Here is a 22,707-nt window from a genome sequence, read left to right on the forward strand (position 1 = left end):
AAGATTAGTTGAATACCTCTTATGAGCCAGAATTTGTGCTGGGATTACTACCTGCAATATAATACAAGGAGTACCACTGGACCTCTCAAACCACAACTACCCTAAAACAATGACCAATTGATAGATATGGAGTGTGAAACAAAGTTCTTTGTTCAACCATGAAGCCCAGCTGTAGATAGAAAGATGACTAATGAGGTAAGGTAATATCTGAAGGCTGGTAAAGGATATTTCCCCATAATATCCTTATCCTGATTATATGAATTTACATGTGTGTGAAATTACTTATCACTGACTTAACTTGATAATTGTGATCTCAGATGGCACTTATAAATAGCATAAATAAAGTGATGGATGATGCAATTTCCTGACTATTAGACAGTCAGTAATTATTGGGTGCTAAAGTAATTGTGGGATTTGAAAATAAGCACACTCTACTTCTAGAGTCAAGGCATAAATTTTTCAAAATATGATCAACAATTCAAAACAGAATATGAGTCCTGAATAAGAGTTACTGAGAATGAAAGCTGTAAGAGTTGAGAGGAGGAAAGGTGAGTGAAGACAAAGGTGGTCAAAGTTTTCAGAGTGTAGAAGAAATACACATTTGACATTAAAGAACAAGTAGAGTTTTAGTAGAGGAGGAAATTTACATCTATAACCTTTGCTTTCAGTTTTTTTTTTTTTAGTTAAAAAATTCCAAGCCAGTACTAGGAGGATTAATTTATTCTAAACAGATACCTAAAGTTTAAAGTAAATGACACCAAGTAAAATGTGGTGTCCTATATTAAATCTGTAAAGCCCAGTAACTGTCAGCTGAGTCTTACCACTTATATACAACTAACCAATTATGTCTTTTCTATGAAAACACATGTACTCATTTAATGATTCAAATATATTTTAATTAACCAATATCAAATGTCAAGCACTGTGTTTAAAACCAGCATGCTATCGTTGGTAAAATATATGACCCTGCCCTCATAGATATTTTTTGATACAATGGGAAAAGCACATAATAATAACAATAATCAACAAATAAATAATGCTATTATTTAAAACTTGTGTAAGTGCTAGAAAAGAAATGAGCAGGTTTTCATCATAAAAAGAAAATACTGGGTTGGAAGTGGGAGCCGTACTTCCTAAGATATGATAGGAAAAACAATCTTAGGAGGCACTATTTAGTTAGGATATGATGGATGAAAAGGAGACAGCTTCGCAAAGGGAAGGGTAGATTGTGTATGCAAAAGCCCTAAATAGGGGATTGTGCAAAGGCCCTGAAGGAAGAATTGTTTTTGCAAAAGCACTGAAGCCATGTAGAACTTGACAGGTTTGAAGGACAGAAGTGAAGTCAGTGCAGTTGAAAGGGGGAAACAGAAGGAGGTGAGGATGTTGAAATTGTCAGGGGCCAACAGTTTAAGTAATCGTAGGACCAAGTGAAATTGGAGGGGCTTTTGAATAAAGGAAAGTGTCATTATCAGATGTATGCTATAAAAATATTGCTCTGGTTGTAGAGGAGCAATAAAAGGAAGAATGCAAGTCAGAGGCTGCCACAGTCATATCTAAGCAAAAGGGGATGAGAGCTGGGATGATATCTTTCAAGGTATGTATTAGAATTAAAATCAACAGAACTGGCACTGGATTGAATGTGGAGGATGAGGAAGAGAAAAGAAACAGAGATTGAACAAATGAGAGAACAGTGGTGCCATTTGGTGAGATAAGAAATATTTAAGAAGGATTCAGTTTGGGAGAAATCAAGAGTTAGCGTATACAATATATGTAAGTCAAGTCATTATGCTGTACACCTTAAACTTATACAGTGCTGTATGTTAATTACAGGTCAGTAAAACTGAAAGAAGAAAAAAAGAGTTAACTTTTGGCCATATTAATCTTGGCACGCCTATAAGACACATGTGAAGATGTCAGGTAGACATGCCTAAACTCAGAAGAGGAATTTGAGCCAGGGACATATAATTGAAATTTTTTGTAACATAGATAGTACTGACATTTGGGGAACTAGATGACATGTGTAGAGTTTAGATAGAAAATAAAGGTCTTAAAATCAAGAAAGAGAAGTGTTTCAAGGTGAGGAAGTGGTCAACCAAATCAAATGTTTGGTATGAGTAACTTCAAGTGAAAGGTGATATTCTCCCAATTTTCATTCAGGTGCTTGAGTGCAGGTACTGAGAAGATAAATTATTGGTTGGTATTTTATAGAAATATTAAGAAAGAGGTGAGATTTTTAAATTATGTTTAAGAGAGTGATAAAATAATGGACCATGGACTCAAGAATAGAAGTATAAACATGAATAGTGAAAAGATAGCGGAAAATGAGCAATTATAATGATGCATTTGAAACACAAGCTCTGCCAAAGGAGAGGGAAGAATGAGATATGACTATAGAATAATGAGAAACTGTGGCATCACTGGATTTGAGATCAAGATGTTATTGAGAAATTGCTGTAGTAAGATTATTGAGCAAGGACTATGGCAGAGAGAAGATTGGGGTCATTGAGTGTGATATTTGCATTTGATATTTTGGGGGTCAGTGTTGAAGATAATAGAGACTGATGGCTAAAATGAAATTAATAAAATGGTCATAAGAGAGAAAGAAGTCATGAATTTGGAGGCCAAGATTTATACTAGTGATACACAGGGATTTAGAGGCCAACAAAAATGATGACAGCTGCTGGGCTGAAGTAGAAAGATGTGATCCAGAGCCTAAGGTCTTCAAGAAATAATGGAAATTTCTAGAATGTTTGGAGATGAAAGTAGTGAATAAGGTATAGAACTACTGCAGAAGCCTCAGTGATACAGAATTTTTGCAAGAAAGAGAAGACATGGGGAGCTAGGAAGAAATATCTTCCACTTCACAGCTGTAAGGAAAGTGAGATATAAGAGTAAATACAACCTCCATTAGGGATGGATGCTGGAAACATGGGACTACCTAGTTTCTTTTAAGACTAGCATGTAAAGAGAAACTCCTGAAACAAGATTAAGGTTATAGGAGACTGTTGATTAAAGAAAGAGAGACTCAGTCAAATATTATAAATAATTTAACTAGAAATTACTAGTGATAAATACATTTAAGAAAAGATAAAATTGAGAGATTTATTTTAAAAAAATATTAGCACTTAGGAGAGAAGATCAAGGTGGTGCAGTAGGAGGATGTGGAACTCACCTCCCCCAACAAACACATCAAAAATACATCTACATGTGGAGCAATTCTGACTGAAAACTAACTGGAGATTAGCAGAAAGACTTCTCTACAACCAAGGCTATAAGAAAGATCCACACTGAATTGAGTAGGAAGGGAAGAGAACCAATCAGGTGGGTTGTCCTGGGAGGGGACTCAGAAGAGGAGAGGGATTACACAGACAGAGATCCTCCCTGGGGAGCGATTGGTTTGAGCTACATATTGGGCACCCCAGACCTGGGGCCCAAAACTAGGAAGACGAGTTCCCTTGGCTGGAGGGCTGGCAGGACTAACATGAGGGCTGTAGGAAGCCTGGACCCCACTAGTGAGGAGTGCACACATACTTGGTTACTCTTGAGACAGGGCAGAGAGGGAGGATTGAAACTGCACAGGATGCTGCCTGATTTTTCTCAACCAGCCCAGCACATACCACAACCTGAGCCAACAGCCCACTGTGGTTGCGCTTGCTTCTCAGTTCAGCTCTACACTGGGGCAAGGACTGTCGTGGCCTAGGGAAACCTCAGCTGTGAGGGACAAAGGTAGCTTAGACTAGGAGCAGCAACTGAGCAGGGCGGGGGCAGCCATTCCTGGTGCTTACACAGGCGGTGCATCGGAATCAGCCCAGGTTCCTGACTGCAGCCAGCACAGCCACAGCCCCTGCCCAGATCCATGCTGAGCCACCTGCACTAGCCCCTCTTGCTCAGCACTGCTCTCCTCTGGGGTAAGGATGCTAGTGCAGGGAGAGAGGAGAGCACACGCTTAAAGACAAAAGAGCCAGCTTGAACCAAACCCTCAGGGCTTCTGACCAGCAATGTGGGACCCGCCCCCACCCCCCATAGGGTGGTCTGCCCAGTAAGCAGAAAAGAAACCCCTGCTCACAGCTGGCTCTGGCTGTAGCCCCTCCATCTTCAGCCCCACCTACTACCGAGGTGATACCTGCCAGCACATCCTGGGGAAAGACATGACTTGTGTTCATATCAGATCCAGCTCTCCTACCAATGCCACTGGGCACAGAGACAGTATAGGGACACTCCCACACATGGACACCTCTTCAAGACCACAATAGGTAATGGTTTCACTTAGAGACAGAGAAAGTTAAGCAAAAGTAGAAGACAGAGGAATATGTTTCAATTGAAAGAACAAGAGAAAAACCCTGGGGGAAAAAAGAAAAAAAAAATGCTAAGAAAAAGAAAGAAATAATTTACCAGATAAATAGGTCAAAGCATTAGTAATAAGAATGCTAACCGAGGATCCGAGCTTCAAGATGGCGGAAGAGTAAGACGTGGAGATCACCTTCCTCCCCACAAATACATCAGAAATATATCTACACGTGGAACTGCTCCTACAGAACACCTACTGAACACTGGCAGAAGACCTCAGACTTCCCTAAAGACAAGAAACTCCCCACGGACCTGGGTAGGGCAAAAGAAAAAAGAAACAACAGAGACAAAAGAATAGGGACAGGACCTGCACCAGTGGGAGGGAGCTGTGAAGGAGGAAAGGTTTCCACACACTAGGAAACCCCTTCGCAGCGGAGACTGTGGGGGACGGAAGGGGGAAGCTTCAGAACCATGGAGGAGAGCGCAGCCACAGGGGTGCGGAGGACAAAGCGGAGAGATTCCCGCACAGAGGATCGGTGCCAACCAGCACTCACCAGCCCCAGAGGCTTGTCTGCTCACCCGCCAGGGCGGGTGGGGGCTGGGAGCTGAGGCTCGGGCTTCGGAGGTCAAATCCCAGGGAGAGGACTGGGGTTGGTGGCGTGAACACAGCCTGAAGGAGGCTAGTGCGCCACAGCTAGCTGGGAGGGAGTCCGGGAAAAAGTCTGGACCTGCCGAAGAGACAAGAGACTTTTTCTTGAATCTTTGTTTCCTGGTGAGCGAGGAGAGGGGATTCAGAGCACCGCTTAAAAGAGCTCCAGAGATGGGCGCGAGCCGCGGCTATCAGCGTGGACCCCAGAGACAGGCATGAGACGCTAAGGCTGCTGCTGCGGCCACCAAGAAGCCTGTGTGCGAGCACAGGTCACTCTCCACACCGCCCCACCCGGGAGCCTGTGCAGCCCGCCACGGCCAGGCTCCCGTGATCGGGGGAATACTTCCCCGGGAGAACGCACGGCGCACCTCAGGCTGGTGCAACGTCACGCTGGCCTCTGCCGCCGCAGGCTCACCCCGCCTCTGTACCCCTCCCTCCCCCCGGCCTGAGTGAGCTAGAGCCCCCAAAGCAGCTGCTCCTTTAACCCCGTCCTGCCTGATCGGGGAACAGACACCCTCAGGCGACCTACAGGCACAGGCAGGGCCAAATCCAAAGCTGAACCCCAGGAGCTGTGCGAACAAAGAAGAGAAAAGGAAATCTCTCCCAGTAGCCTCAGGAGCAGTGGATTAGATCTCCACAATCAACTTGATGTACCCTGCATCTGTGGAATACCTGAATAGACAATGAATCATCCCAAATTGAGGTGGTGGACTTTGGGAGCAACGATATATATATATTTTTCCTTTTTCTCTTTTTGTGAATGTGTATGTATATGCTTCTGTGTGTCACCTTGTCTGTATAGCTTTGCTTTTAGCATTTGTCCTAGGGTTCTGTCTGTCCATTTTTTTTTTTTTTTTCGTTTTTTAGTATACTTTTTAGCGCTTGTTATCACTGGTGGATTTGTTTTTTGGTTTGGTTGCTCTCTTCTTTCATTCATTCTTTCTTTTTTTTATTACTTAAAAAATTTTTTTTAATAATTATTTTTTATTTTAATAAGTTTATTTTATTTTATTTTTTCTTTCTTTCTTTCTTTTTTCCTCCCTTTTATTCTGAGCTGTGTGGATGACAGGGTCTTGGTGCTCCGGCCGGGCATCAGGCCTGTGCCTCTGAGGAGGGAGAGCTGAGTTCAGGACATTGGTCCACCAGAGACCTCCCAGCTCCACATAATATCAAACAGCGAAAATCTCCTAGAGATCTCCATCTCAACGCCAAGACCCAGCTCCACTCAACGACCAGCAAGCTACAGTGTTGGACACCACACGCCAAACAACTAGCAACACAGGAACACACCCCAGCCATTAGCAGAGAGGCTGCCTAAAATCATAATAAGGTCACAGACACCCCAAAACACACCACCAGATGTGGACCTGCCCACCAGAAAGAAAAGATCCAGCCTCACCAGAACACAGGCACTAATCCCCTCCACAAGGAAGCCTACACAACCCACTGAACCAACCTTAGCCACCGGGGGCAGACACCAAAAACAACGGGAACTAAGAACCTGTAGCCTGCGAAAAGGAGACCCCAAACATAGTAAGTTAAGCAAAATGAGAACACAGAGAAACACACAGCAGATGAAGGAACAATGTAAAAACCCACCAGACCAAACAAATGACGAGCAAATAGGCAGTCTACCTGAAAAAGAATTCAGAATAATCATAGTAAAGATGATCCAAAATCTTGGAAGAAGAATGGAGAAAATACAAGAAACATTTAACAAGGACCTAGAAGAACTAAAGAGCAAACAAACATTGAGGAACAACACAACAAATGAAATTAAAAATTCTCTAGAAGGAATCAATAGCAGAATAACTGAGGCAGAAGAAAGGATAAGTGACCTGGAAGATAAAATAGTGGAAATAACTACCACAGAACAGAATAAAGAAAAAAGAATGAAAAGAATTGAGGACAGTCTCAGAGACATCTGGGACAACATTAAACACACCAGCATTCAAATTATAGGGGTCCCAGAAGAAGAGAGAAAGAAATGGACTGAGAAAATATTTGAAGACATTATAGTTGAAAACTTCCATAATATGGGAAAGGAAATAGTCACTCAAGTCCAGGAAGCGCAGAGAGTCCCATACAGGATAAATCCAAGGAGAAAAACGCCAAGACACATATTAATCAAAATATGAAAAATTAAATACAAAGAAAAAATATTAAAAGCAGAAAGGGAAAAACAACAAATAACATACAAGGGAATCCCCATAAGGTTAACAGTTGATCTTTCAGCAGAAACTCTGCAAGCCAGAAAGGAGTGGCAGGACATATTTAAAGTGATGAAAGGGAAAAATCTACAAGCAAGATTACTCGACCCAGAAAGAATCTCATTCAGATTTGACGGAGAAATTAAAAACTTTAGAAACAACCAAAGTTAACAGAATATAGCACCACCAAACCAGCTTTACAACAAATGCTAAAGGAACTTCTCTAGGCAGGAAACACAAGAGAAGGAAAAGACCTACAATAACACACCCAAAACATTTAAGAAAATGGGAATAGGAACATACATATTGATAATTACCTTAAATGTGATTGCATTAAATGCTCCCACCAAAAGACATAGACTGGCTGAATGGATACAAAAACAAGACCTGTATATATGCTGTCTACAAGAGACCCACTTCAGACCTAGGGACACATACAGACTGAAAGTGAGGGGATGGAAAAAGATATTCCATGCAAGTGGAAATCAAAAGAAAGCTGGAGTAGCAATTCTCATAATAGACAAAATAGACTTTAAAACAAAGACTATTACAAGAAACAAAGAAGGACACTACATAATGATCAAGGGATCAATCCAAAAAGGAGCTATAACATTTGTAAATATTTATGAACCCAACATAGGAGCAACTCAATACATAAGGCAAATGCTAACAGCCATAAAAGCGGAAACCAACAGTAACACAGTCATAGTAGGGGACTTTAACACCCCACTTTCACCAATGGACAGATCATCCAAAATGAAAATAAAGAAGGAAACACAAGCTTTAAATGATACATTAAACAAGATGGACTTAATTGATATTTATAGGACATTCCATTCAAAAACAACAGAATACACTTTCTTCTCAAGGGTTCATGGAACATTCTCCAGGATAGGTCATACCTTGGGTCACGAATCAAGCCTTGGTAAATTTAAGAAAATTGAAATCGTATCAAGTAACTTTTCCGACCACAATGCTATGAGATTAGATATCAATTACAGGAAAAATATCTGTAAAAAATACAAACACATGGAGGCTAAACAATACACTACTTAATAACCAAGAGATCACTGAAGAAATCAAAGAGGAAATCAAAAAATACCTAGAAACAAATGACAATGAAAACACGACGACCCAAAACCTATGGGATGCAGCAAAAGCAGTTCTAAGAGGGAAGTTTATAACAATATAATCCTACCTTAAGAAAAAAGAAACATCTGAAATATACAACCTAACCTTATTACACCTAAAGAAATTAGAGAAAGAAGAACCAAAAAACCCAAAAGTTAGCAGAAGGAAAGAAATCATAAAGATCAGATCAGACATAAATAAAAAAATAAATGAAGGAAACAATAGCAAAGATCAATAAAACTAAAAGCTGGTTCTTTGAGAAGATAAACAAAATTGATAAACCATTAGCTAGACTCATCAAGAAAAAAAGGGAGAAGACTCAAATCAATAGAATTAGAAATGAAAAAGTAGAAGTAACAACTGACACTGCAGAAATACAAAGTGTCGTGAGAGATTACTACAAGCAAGTATATGGCAATAAAATGGACAACCTGGAAGAAATGGACAAATTCTTAGAAAGGCACTACCTTCTGAGACTGAACCAGGAAGAAACAGCAAATATAAACAGACCAATCACAAGCACCGAAATTGAAACCGTGATTAAAGATCTTCTAACAAACAACAGCCCAGGAACAGATAGCTGCACAGGTGAATTCTATCAACATTTAGAGACGAGCTAACACCTATCCTTCTCAAAGTCTTCCAAAATACAGCACAGGGAGGAACACTCCCAAACTCATTCTACAAGGCCACCATCACGCTAATACCAAACCCAGACAAAGATGCCACAAAGAAAGAAAACTAAAGGTAAATATCACTGATGAACATAGATGCAAAAATCCTCAACAAAATACTAGCAAACAGAATCCAACAGCACATTAAAAGGATCATACACCATGATCAAGTGGGTTTTATCCCAGGAATGCAAGGATTCTTCAATATACGCAAATCAATCAATGTGATACACCATATTAACAAATTGAAGAATAAAAACCATATGATAAAAAAAAACCATATGATAATCTCAGTAGATGTAGAGAAAGCTTTTGACAAAATTCAACCCCCATTTATGATAAAAACCGTCCAGAAAGTAGGCATAGAGGGAACTTACCTCAACATAATAAAGGCCATATATGACAAACCCACAGCAAACATCATCCTCAATAGTGAAAAACTGAAACCATTTCCACTAAGATCAGGAACAAGACAAGGTTGCCCACTCTCACCACTATTATTCAACATAGTTTTGGAAGTTTTAGCCACAGCAATCAGAGAAGAAGAAGAAATAAAAGGAATCCAAATCGGAAAAGAAGAAGTAAGGCTGTCACTGTTTGCAGATGACATGACACTATACATAGAGAATCCTAAAGATGGTACCAGAAAACTACTAGAGCTAATCAATGAATTTGGTAAAGTAGCAGGACACAAAATTAATGCACAGAAATCTCTTGCCTTCTTATACACTAGTGATGAAAAATCTGAAAGAGAAATTAAGGAAACATTCCCATTTACCATTACAACAAACAGAATAAAATAGCTGGGAATAAACCTACGTAAGGAGACAATAGGCCTGTATGCAGAAACCTATAAGACACTGAGGAAAGAAATTAAAGATGATACAAACAGATGGAGAGATATACCATGTTCTTGGATTGGAGGAATCAACATTGTGAAAATGACTATACGACCCAAAGCAATCTACAGATCCAATGCAATCCCTATCAAACTACCAATGGCATTTTTCACAGAACTGGAACAAAAAATTTCACAATTTATATGGAAACACAAAAGACACCGAATAGCAAAAGCAATCTTGAGAAAGAAAAACGCAGCTGGAGGAATCGGGCTTCCTGACTTCAGACTATACTACAAAGCTACAGTAATCAAGACAGTATGGTGGTGGCACAAAAAGAGAAATATAGATCAGTGGAACAGGATAGAAAGCCCAGAGATAAACCCACGCACATATGGTCACCTTATGTTTGATAAAGGAGGCAAGAATATACAATGGAGAAAAGAGAGCCTCTTCAATAAGTGGTGCTGGGAATACTGGACAGCTACATGTAAAAGATGAAATTAGAACACTCCCTAGCACCATACGCAAAAATAAACTCAAAATTGATTAAAGACCTAAATGTAAGGTCAGACACTATAAAACTTTTAGAGGAAAACATAGGAAGAACACTCTATGACATAAATCACAGCAAGATCCTTCTTGACCCACCTCCTAGAGAAATGGAAATAAAAACAAAAATAAACAAATGGGACCTAATGAAACTTAAAAGCTTTTGCACAGCAAAGGAAAACATAAACAAGACGAAAAGACAACCCTCAGAATGGGAGAAAATATTTGCAAATGAAGCAACTGACAAAGGATTAATCTCCAAAATTTACAAGCAGCTCATGCAGCTCAATATCAAACAAACAAACAACCCAATCCAAAAATGGGCAGAAGACCCAAATAGACATTTCTCCAAAGAAGATATACAGATTGCCAACAAACACATGAAACAATGCTCAACATCATTAATCATTAGAGAAATACAAATCAAAACTACAATGAGATATTATCTCACACCAGTCAGAATGGCCATCAACAAAAAAATCTACAAACAATAAATGCTGGAGAGGGTGTGGAGAAAAGGGAATCCTCTTGCACTGTTGGTGGGAATGTAAATTAATACAGCCACTATGGAGAACAGTATGGAGGTTCCTTAAAAAACTAAAAATAGAACTACCATATGACCCAGCAGTCCCAGTACTGGGCATATACCCTGAGAAAACCATAATTCAGAAAGAGTCATGTACCACAATGTTCACTGCAGCTCTATTTACAATAGCCAGGACATGGAAGCAACCTAAGTGTCCATCGACAGATGAATGGATAAAGAAGATGTGGCACATATATACAATAGAATATTACTCAGCCATAAAAAGAAACGAAATTGAGTTATTTGTAGTGAGGTGGATGGACCTAGAGTCTGTCATACAGAGTGAAGTCAGAAAGAGAAAAACAAACACCATATGCTAACACATATATATGGAATCTAAAAAAAAAAAAAAAAAAAAAAAAAGGTCATGAAGAACCTAGGGGCAAGATGGGAATAAAGATGCAGACCTAGTAGAGAATGTACTTGAGGACATGGGGAGGGGGAAGGGTAAGCTGGGATGAAGTGAGAGAGTGGCATGGACATATATACACTACCAAATGTAAAACAGATAGCTAGTGGGAAGCAGCTGCATAGTACAGGGAGATCAGTTTGGTGCTTTGTGACCACCTGGAGGGGTGAGATAGGGAGGGTGGGAGGGGGGGAGACACAAGAGGGAATAGATATGGTGATATATGTATATGTATAGCTGATTCACTTTGTTATAAAGCAGAAACTAACACACCCTTGTAAAGCAATTATACTCCAATAAAGATGTTAAAAAATAAAAATAAATAAAAAATAAGAAAAAAACAATGCTAACTGAATTAGGGAAAAGAATAGATGAACACAGTGAGAATTTTAACAAGGACCTAGAAAATATAAAATAGAACCAGTCAGCACTAAAGAATACAATAAATGCAGGAACTTACACTAGAAGGAATTAACAGCAGACTTGTGGTACAGAAGTACATGTACGTGATCTGGTAGATAGAATAATGGACATCACCCAATCAGAACAACAACAAAAATTTAACAAATGAGAACAGTTTAAGGGACCTTCAAGATAACAAGTATTCCAGCATTCACAGTATAGTGGTCCCAGAATGGGAAGAGAGAGAAAAAGGGGATGAAAATATTTTCACTAAAACCAGGAACAGGACAGAGATGCCAACTTTCGCCACTTCTATTTAACATAGTGTTGGAAGTCCTAAACGCAGCAATCATATAAGAAAAAGAAATATAAGGAATCCAAATTGCAAGGGAAGTAAAACTCACTACTTGCTGATTACATGATACTATACATAGAAATCCCTTAAGTCTCCAATCAAAACTATTAGAATTAATAAATAAATTCAATTAAGTTGCAGGATACAAGATCAATATTCATGGTGGTGTGATGAATTGGGAGATTGGGATTGACATGTATACACTGATGTGTATAAAATGGATGAGTAATAAGAACCTGCTGTATAAAAAAATAAATAAGATAAAATTCAAAAAAAAAGAAAAGAATGAGAGAAAATATCTGCAAATGATATATCTGGTTAGGGATTAATATTCAGAATGTGTAAAGAACTCCTACAACTCAACAACAAAGAACCAACTTTTATAGAAAGAACCAACTTGAATAGACATTTCTCCAAAGAAGATATACAGATGGCTAATAAGCACATGAAAAGATGTTCAACATCATTGATCATTAGGGAAATGCAAATCAAAACTACAATGATACCACTTCACACCCATTAGGATGGTCATTATCAAAAAAAGCAGAAAATAACAAGTGTTGGTGAGGATGTGGAGAAATTGGGACCCTTCTGCATTGCTGATGGGAATGTAAACGGGTACAGCTGCTGTGGAAAACAGTTTGATGGTTCATCAAAAAGTTAAACATAGAATATGGTCCAAAATCCCACTTCTAGGTCTCTACCCAAAAGAATGGAAAGCAGGGACTCAAACAGACACTGCAACACCATTGTTCATAGCAGCCTTATTAACAATAGCCAAAAGGTGAAAACAGCCCAAATGTCCATTGGTGGATGAAGGATAAACAAAATGTGGTAAATCCATACAATGAAAAATTATTCACCCTTAAACAGGAATGAAATTCTGATACATGCTGCAACATGGTTGAACATTGAAAACATTATGCTAAGTGATAGAAGCCAGACACAAAAAGACTAGTATTGTGTGATTCCACTTAATATGAGGTGCCTAGACTAGGCAAACTCATACACACAGAAGGTAGAATGGTGGTTGCCAGGGGCTGGAGGAAAGGCAGGGAATGAGGAGTTACTAATAGGTACAGACTTTCACTTTGAGGTGATGCAAAGCTCTAGACATAGATTGTGGTAATGGTTGCATAACAATGTGAATATACCTAATTGTACAATTAAAAATGGTAAAGAGGTAAAAAAAAAAAAGAAAGAAAGAAAGAAAAAGATTAATATTCAGAAATCTGTTGCTTTTCTATGCACTAATAATGAACTATCAGAAAGAGAAAGCAAGAAAACAATCCCATTTACAATTGCATCAAAAAGAATAAAATACCTAGGAATAAACTTAACTGGAGGTGAAAGACCTATACTCTAAAAACTATAAGACACTGATGAAGGAAACTGAGGATGCTAAAGAGAAATGGAAAAATACCCAGTGTTCATCGATGAGAAGATTTAATATTGTTAAAATGTCCATTGCAATCACAGCAATCTGCAGATTTAATGTAATCCTTATCAAATTACCCATGACGTTTTTCACAGAACTAGAACAAATAATTTTAAAATTTGTATAGAAACACAAAAGACCCTGAATAGCTAAAACAACCTTGAGAAAGAAGAACAGAGCTGGAGGAATCACACTCCCTGACTTCAGACTATATTACAAAGCTACAGTCATCAAAACAGTATGGTACTGGCACAAAAACAGACATATAGCTCAACGGAACAGGATAGAAAGCTCAGAAATAAACCCATGCACTTATGGTCAATTAATCTATGACAAAAGAGGCAAATATACACTGGAGAAAAGACAGTCTCTTCAATAAGTGGTGCTCTGAAAACTGGACAGCTACACATAAAAGAGTGAAATTAGAACACCCTCTAATACCATATAGAAAAGTAAACTCAAAATGGATTAAACACCTAAATGTAAGACCTGAAACCATGAAACTCCTAGAGGAAAACAGAGGCAGAACACTCTTTGACATAAATTACAACAATAGATTTTTGGATCTGTCTCCTAAAGTAAAAAATTAAAAAAAGCAAAAATAAGCAAACGAGACCTAATTAAACTAAAAGCTTTTTCACAGCAAAAGAAACCATCAACAAAATGAAAAGACAACCTACTGAATGGGAGAAAATATATTCAAATGATATGACTGATAAGGGATTAATATCCAACATATATAAACAGCTCATACAACTCAATATCAAAAAAGTGAACAACCTGATTCAATAATAGGCAGAAAAACTGAATAGACATTTTTCCAAAGAGGAAATGCAGATGGCCAACAGGCACATGAAAAGATGCTGAACATCACTAATCATCAGGGAAATGCAAATCAAAACCACACTGAGATATCACCTCACACCTGTCAGAAAGGTTATCATCAAAAAGACCACAAATAGCAAATGTTGGCAAGGATATGGAGAAAAGGGAACCCTCATACGCTGTTAGTGGGAATGAAAATTGGTGCAGCCACTGTGGAAAACTGTATGGGGGTTTCTCAAAAAACTAAAAATAGAACGACCATATGACCCAACGATTCCACTCCTGGGTGTATATCCAAAAAAACCCCAAAACACTAATTTGAAAAGATACATGCACCCCAGTGTTCATAGAAGCATTATTTACAATTGCCAAGATGTGGAAACAACCTGTGCCCATCAACAGATGAATGAATAAAGAAGATGTGGTATACACACCACACACACACACACACACACACACACACACACACAACGGAATACTACTCAGCCATAAAAAGGATGAAATTTTGCGATTTGCAGCAACATGCATGGACTTGGAGGGCATTATGCTAAGTGAAATAAGTCAGAGAAAGATAAATACTGTATGATATCACTTATATGTGGAATCTAAAAGATATGTGGAATCTAAAAATATAACAAAGTAGTGAACATGACATTAAAGAACCAGAATCACAGATACAGAGAACAAACTAGTGCTTACCAGTGGGGAGAGGAAGGGGGCAATATAGGGGTGGCAGAGGGAGAGGTACAAACTATTGGGTGTAAGATAGGCTCAAGGATGTATTGTACAACACAGGTAATATAGCCAATATTTTGTAATAACTGTAAATGAAAAGTAACCTTTAAAGTTGTATATAAAAAACTAAAAATCGAGCTACCATATGATCCTGCAATCCCACTCCTGGGCATATATCCAGAGAAAAACATGGTCTGAAAGGATACATGCATCCCAGTGTTCATTGCAGCACTGTTTACAATAGGCAAGACATGGAAGCAACCTAAATATCCATCAACAGAGGAATGGATAAAGAAGATGTGGTACATATATACAATGGAATATTATTCAGTCATTAAAAAGAATAATGAGGGACTTCCCTGGTGGCGCAGTGGTTAAGACTCACGTTCCCAATGCAGAGGGCCCAGGTTCGATCCCTTGTCGGGGAACTGGATCCCACATGCGTGCCACAACCAAGATTTGGCATGCCACAGCTAGGGAGCCGGCGAGCCGCAACTAAAGGAGTCCACCTGCCATAACTAAGGAGCCCGCATGCTGCAACTAAGACCCGGTGCAACCAAATAAATAAATAAATATTAAAAAGAAAAAAGAGTAATGCCATTTGCAGCAACATGGATGGACCTAGAGATTGTCATACTGAGTGAAGTAAGTCAGACAGAGAAAGAGAAATATCATATGATATAGCTTATACGTGGAATCGAAAAAGAAATGATACGAATGAACTTATTTACAAAACAGAAACAGACTCACAGACTTAGAGAACGAACTTATGGTTACCAGGGGGGAAGGGTGGAGGGAAGGGATGGTTAGGGAGTTTGGGATTAACATATACACACTGCTATATTTAAAACGGATAACCAACAAGGACCTACTGTATAGCACAGGGAACTCTGCTCAATATTATGTAACAACTTAAATGGGAAAAGAATTTGAAAAAGAATAGATACATGTATATGTATAACTGAACCACTTTGCTGTACACCTGAAACTACCACAACATTGTTAATCAACTATACTCCAATATAAAATAAAAAGTTAAAAATTAAAAAAATAACGTTGTAGACAAAAAAAAAATCTAGTGCCGTACCAGGTCTTAGCACTCAATAAAAACTCTTTCCACTTCCATTTTTATTGGAATAAATAAATAAATAAATAGTAAAGAGGGGGGAAAGTGTCAGATTGGTTGGTTGGCTTGTCCTTTGTTCCTACACCTAGCAAATGACAGAACTAAAATGAGAGACTCTGAATCTCACCCAAGTGCTTTATCCACATCACCAAAATGGCCTGGTTTCCTCGTGTTGGAATGGAATTTTACAAGTATTAACCACGTGCTTGCCTAGAAAAACCACTATGTTCATCTCAATCTGCCATTTCCTTATCAGGACAGAAACAGAAGAGACAATAGAAAGAGTAATGATTTCTTTTCCTCTCCAATACATAGTGCATCTGGAGGTGGATGTGCCATGAAGCTAACAGAGCCGAAGCTTTCAGTTCTCTCACTTTCCAAGGCCCTGGCAGTGTTCACTTGGCCATATGTTTTATAAAATTTATAAAATTGAATATTTTTGCATATGTCTTCTTATATGTCTTTCAAAACTACAAAAGCTCTCGGTTCCACAAAACCCTGACCTAGATACACAAAAGCCCCCATGTGTAGCCAATTCTATGAAAATTCTGTTCCAATTTCAAAGAAAACATGATCTTAGCCAAACAACAAAGTCACTCTTTGATCCTTTTTTATCAATTATTTTGTAAAGTTTAAAAAGATTCTGATCCCTAATAGATATCATGATCTCCTTTAGAACAGAGGATTCAACTTAGTTCAACAGTTACTTACTCTTCATCTGGAATTTCTTCCCCCAGGTACCCAAGTATCTACCCATCTTGCTCCATCATTTCATGCTATTCTCTGTCTAAATGTCATTTCATGGAGATTCCACCCTAAACACTATCTAAAGTAGCATCCTCCCACCCTGTCCTCTCACGCTGTTTTAGTTTTTGTCATAGCACTTGTGACCATGGACATATTTCATATTATTTGTTACATGTGTATTATTTGTGTCCCACCCCTCTCCTATGGAAACTTCGTGAGAAGAGTCATCATGTTTTATTTTATTGATGTCCCATCAATGTCTAGAATAGTGGCTTTTACACTGTAGGCAATCAATAGAAAATTGTGGAGTGAATAAATATTTACAGAGCACCCATGCTGTGTCAGGACTGAGCAAAGCCCTGGGAATTCAGCAGTGAATGAGGCAGATAACTTATTATAGATGTTAATAAGTAATTACCCGTGCAATGAGTACTTCCAACACAGAGTTACAGGTGCTAATGGAGTGTACTACAAGAGCACTGGCATAGCCTATGAGGTTAAGGAAGATCTCTCTGAGGTAGCAATGTTTATTTTATATGACTTCAGAGGCCTTTGTGCGGTCATTACATGCAAGGGAAAGAAGACAAGGATGTTTTACTCCTTTTTCAACTCATTATAAACAGAAACCTTCCTAGTATTGGAAAATGCCACCACACCAAACGAAATGTGCTACTTCTGTATAATCTGATTTTTCATATGACAAGAAATAGTCAGACAAGCTGTCAGATCAGTTAATACAACAAATAAAGCGTTAGATTAGTTGAACTTGAATTTATCTACTAACTCAAGGAGACTATAATTAATTACTTTATTCTTTCATTACATAAATATTTATTAAGCACCTACTTAATGTCAGGCATTGAAAAGTTGAAACTCAGAGTGTTGTCTCTGAGAATTAAGAGTATCTTAATTGGGCTCATCTCTTGCTTTCCTGCTATATTTCAGTTCACAGACAACTGCCAGCTAATCTTCACAAATGTCAGTGCTCAAAATATTCACTAATTCTCCAGCCCAAAAAGCAATCCAAACTCCATACCTGCCATCAAAGGCCTGCTATTCCTGGCCCTAAACTTATTTCCCAGTGCTAGTCAACTCTAGCCTATGCAGTGATTCTCTGTTTATTGCTCAGAAGTACACGGACAGGAATATGCCTCCTCATTTTTGCTTGTAAACCCTCAGCCTCTGCTTCTCCCAGGCCTTTTCAGTTGTACGGAAAAGTGTCTCCATCTGGGAGCTCACCCCTTCCTAATGGCTGAACTAAAAACGGATAATCACCTTATATGATGCAGATGTTGGAAGTGGACTGGGAATAAAATTCCTCCTTGTAAAATGAGAATCTACTGCTGGCTCCGAACGTGCAACCGTCCTGGGCCATTTGTCATGATGACCCAGTGGCAGAGCTACCACTTCAATTTTTTATTTGAATTTAACGTCCTTGTTAATCCTGGAGTTCTGCTCAGAGCTCTGGCTTTCTTGGCTGGGGCTCTGATCCCCTGCCTGGCTCTTGTCGGGTTCCATCCAAAATAGGTGGGGCTCCTGGGTCCAGATTCTCCTGCCCACAGTGGCTGCACTTGGACTCAGTCCAAAGGGTGACCTGTATGGTGGAGACGTAAAGGCCAGAGCTCAGCTGGGCAGAGCTGTCACCTAGAATGAGTAAACATAAGTCATGCCCAATAGAGTGGTAAGGACAGATAGGGAAGCCAGGAAAGTGGTAATAAATGGAGCCAAAAACTGCGAGCAAAATGGAGGCATCCAGGAGCTACTTAGGTACCACGAAATGAGCTGACAGGTAAAGTCTTGGGAAAAAGAGCAAGAGGGAACAGGACCTTTGCTATAATAGGGGCTAGCGTGCCCAGTTTGTCTGTTGGTGGGTGCCAGCTTCACGGCTCATTGGTAATGCAGGAGAGGGTGTGCAGCAAACAGCTGCAAGAGGTCTTGTTCCAAAATGGATTGATCATTCGGAAACAAAAAACTGACATCTGCAATCAGCGAACATCACAACTGCCTGGAAAACCCAACTACCTTTCCCTTTAGATATCAAAACACTAAATATGTCCCTGTTCACCATGTCACGCCCTTTAGCCATTTGAGTTGAATTGTGGTTTTTCCACTCAATACGCGAATCTTGTTGCTAGGCCAGTTTGTGCAGTTTCAATCCCATCATCCTCACCTTCCTTATATGTTTGTTGCTGAAAACTCATTTGCCTTGGGACCAAGCCTGCACCCACAGGACAACATGTTCCACCCCATCCACCTGAAAAGTCCTCTTCTATTTTTTTGCTACTCTTCTGCCTTGGAGATCTAACTCAAGTTTTGTCTCCTTCGTATATCATATATCACTGGAACCATCTCCACGTGGTCTTTGCAGCTACTGAAAACTATAATCCTATTTAAAGATATTTGTTAAGCATTTTATTTATTTAACATTTATATAGTACTTACTCTGTGCTAGGCATTAAGTGTATTACAAATATTAACTCATTTAATCTTCTTAACAGCACTATGAAGTAAGCATTATTACAGTCTTCATTTTGCAGATAAAGGAACTGAGTCATAGAAAGCTTAAATAATTTGCCCAAAGACCCTCAGCTAGTAAGAGCCTGAGCTGAGATTAGAACTGAAGCAATCTAGCTCCAGAGTCTGTGCCCTGAACTACCTACCTTTCTAGGCTGCTTCTCAGATTATGCTGAACTTTCTTTGTAGGCTATACTATAAGTAAATACATAAAAAAGCTAATCCTAGATCCATGGCTTCTTGAAGGTAGGGATTGTGCATGTAGTTTTTCAGTGCCAAGATTTTGTATATATTATACATATGTCTATCTCTACATGCATATGCTCTTTATATACACATATACATACTTTGCATATATAAGACATCAAGAAATGTTTATTGACTATGATACTGAAAATAATATCAATAAAATTAAAGATCGTTTAGCTATTACCAATGAATTAGCTCTTATCACTGTATGCAATCAAAAGTAGGATGTACATGAATAATTCAGCTAACCTATTTATTTTTTCCTTGAAATATCCAAATGATTTGCACAAATCACGTATTTGTATAGGATCTTATAATTCAATTTACTAAAACTTTGAGATGACTTATCCTTGAAAAGCACTATAGAGAATAAAATTCAATATCATTCCCACTTGACAGGTAAACTTATAAATAAACCATAATTCTTTCTAAAGGACAAAAGGCCTATCTTTTGTCACCCCATGAATTACGGGATATGTATTTTACTTCCTCTGTCAGCTGCCACTCTTGTGATTTCCAGAAGCTCTTCCATTCCTCTGGATAGCAAGGTTATTCTAAAGCAAATGGTGAAAAAGTCAAAAATGTAAAATAACTTGACACTAAAGGGTAAAATCTCTCCTAGCAAAGTGCCAAAGAGTGGATTAGCAGCTTTTCTTCTCGAAAATTTTAAGACGAAATTATAAGCAATAGGCAATTTTCAGGTTGTCAAATATCTATAATCACTATGATTTCTGAATTTAATACAATGTAGCTATGATTATTGTACATTTTGCTAAAATATACATTTTACATTTATGAAAACCCACTAAAAATGATGCAGTCAAATTTCAAAATTAAGCTTTTTTTTTTAACTTCTAATATGTGATTTCCATTCCATTCAACAAGGCTACTATAAGGCTGTTATAAGGATTTTTTTCCTATTACCAATGCTGAAATATTTAAACATCTGAAAGAAATACCCAAGTGTTTCTATGTAAAAAGAAACAGCGTTCTTTTGAAAACATGAATTATATAAACTATAATTAGAGCTTCAAATTGAAAGTGTTTAAACTAAGATTACAAATTTCTGTGTTAAAAAGATACTGAGACATTCAGGGGAAAAAAGTAAATGCCGACTAACTAAATTAATTCTCCCACATTCCAAGCTGTTCTATCTCCTTCTTGACTTTCCCTCTACCATTATTTGATGATACGTGAACATTAGTTCTGCTACAATGAATTCAGGTGAATTTTGCTTCTTTTACCATGAGAGTTGGCAGTTTCTTCACTTGAAAGTATAAATTTGTATTAATCTTCAACTTAACATGTCTGTTGAATAAAGTAAACTGATACAGGTAAAAATACAAATTGAATGCTACGTTTTTGAACTAAACTGGAAATAATTTGTTAATTTTTTTAATAAAATGAGTTTTGTGCAGTTTTTAGGAACACACAGTAGAGATCTAGAAATTAACTGAATAACAGATCAAGGCACCACAAGGTAAAATGTGGGAGAACTGGACAGGAACCAGTGAGTGCTGAACTGACTGAGAATAAGAAGCACTAGATTAAAAGAAGTTGTTTTAATAAGCTGTTTATGAAATTTAAAAAAGATGACTCCAAATCCCACATGCTAAAATTTTTAATGTCACTATTTTTGTCATCAGGGTAGCTCTTTATCCATCACAATTCTAAGTTCATAAAGGAGAGGACTCATATCCTTCTTTACAATCTCCTGAGCATCTACTATAGTTCAGCTATAGCACATAACCAATTAGAAATGCTCTCTCTCTCTGGTATTATTTGCCAAAGGGGAATGGTAGGGATCTTCCATTTCTAAATCATTGTGTTGTGTTTCCTATGAACATAAAACTGGGTATTGTAAAATACTAGGAACAGGACAGTAGGAAGAGAGTAGATTGATACCCATATTAATAAAATTTGGCTTGTTTCTGAAGACATAAAATAAGAAAAACTCATTAAACCAAAAAAATTCTTGCAAATAATACCTTTATTAAAGTAAAACATATATACCCTAGCACATTAAATACCCTGATGATTTGTAATACTAATATTTGTTTAAAGGATACTCTTCCTTCAGCATTGCAGCACAGATTTACAAGATTTTTCTGTGAAGTATTACTATCTCAAACCAATCAAAGTTAAATAGCACCGGTCAAAAATCAATTTTCCAGGCTTAACAAATGTCCAAAATGTTTACTGTCATTGAATTTATATTCACTATTTAGAAGTGTTAGCAAAAGAATCTAGTACTTTGAGCACTGCACCAAAATATAACAGGGTGGTCAGATGACAATTATATGAAATTCCAGTTACTAAATCAGATTTATTAAAAGTGCACATGCAGAAAAAAGGTTATAACGATTAAAGAAAAATCTTAATCCATTTGTGTTAATAATTAGTTTTAGATAGCATTTCAGCAATCTGGTGAGGTGAACTATTTTAATAAAATATTTTGAAAGTCTACATTTAAAGGTAACTGAGAATATTCTATATTAAATGTAATTTGTTTCAAGATAGAGAGGGGAAAATATGTGGAGAGATGCCTCTTGCTTCATTTCATCATCAATTGATCTTTGACATTCATTTTTTCACTTAAATCTCTCTGGGCTAAAAGATAATCTGAGCTCTTTTCCCACTTTCCCTCCAAGGTGTGCAGAAAGTCACAGCCTTGATAGCACATTATCGAATTTGCTTTCCCCTTCACCTAAATAGTCCTTGTGCCTATTTTTGTGAACATCCAGAGAATTGCTACCATCTAGTGTGCATGATTTGGTTAGCTGACTCACACAGCTATCCTCCTAACCTACTGAACTAGCTTTCAAGATACTTTTTTTTTTCTTTGTAATGTCTATATTCTTGAGGCAATGACTTATTAAATTTATTTTCTAACCTTTCTTCCAAGTCTTAATCTTATCATATCAAAGAAAAGGGATGAGACTGTCTTTTTTTTTTCCCACTGGAGGCTTTCTTAATAGA

The sequence above is a fragment of the Balaenoptera ricei genome, chromosome 3 (genome assembly GCF_028023285.1).
Source record: "Balaenoptera ricei isolate mBalRic1 chromosome 3, mBalRic1.hap2, whole genome shotgun sequence".
NCBI lineage: Eukaryota > Metazoa > Chordata > Mammalia > Artiodactyla > Balaenopteridae > Balaenoptera > Balaenoptera ricei.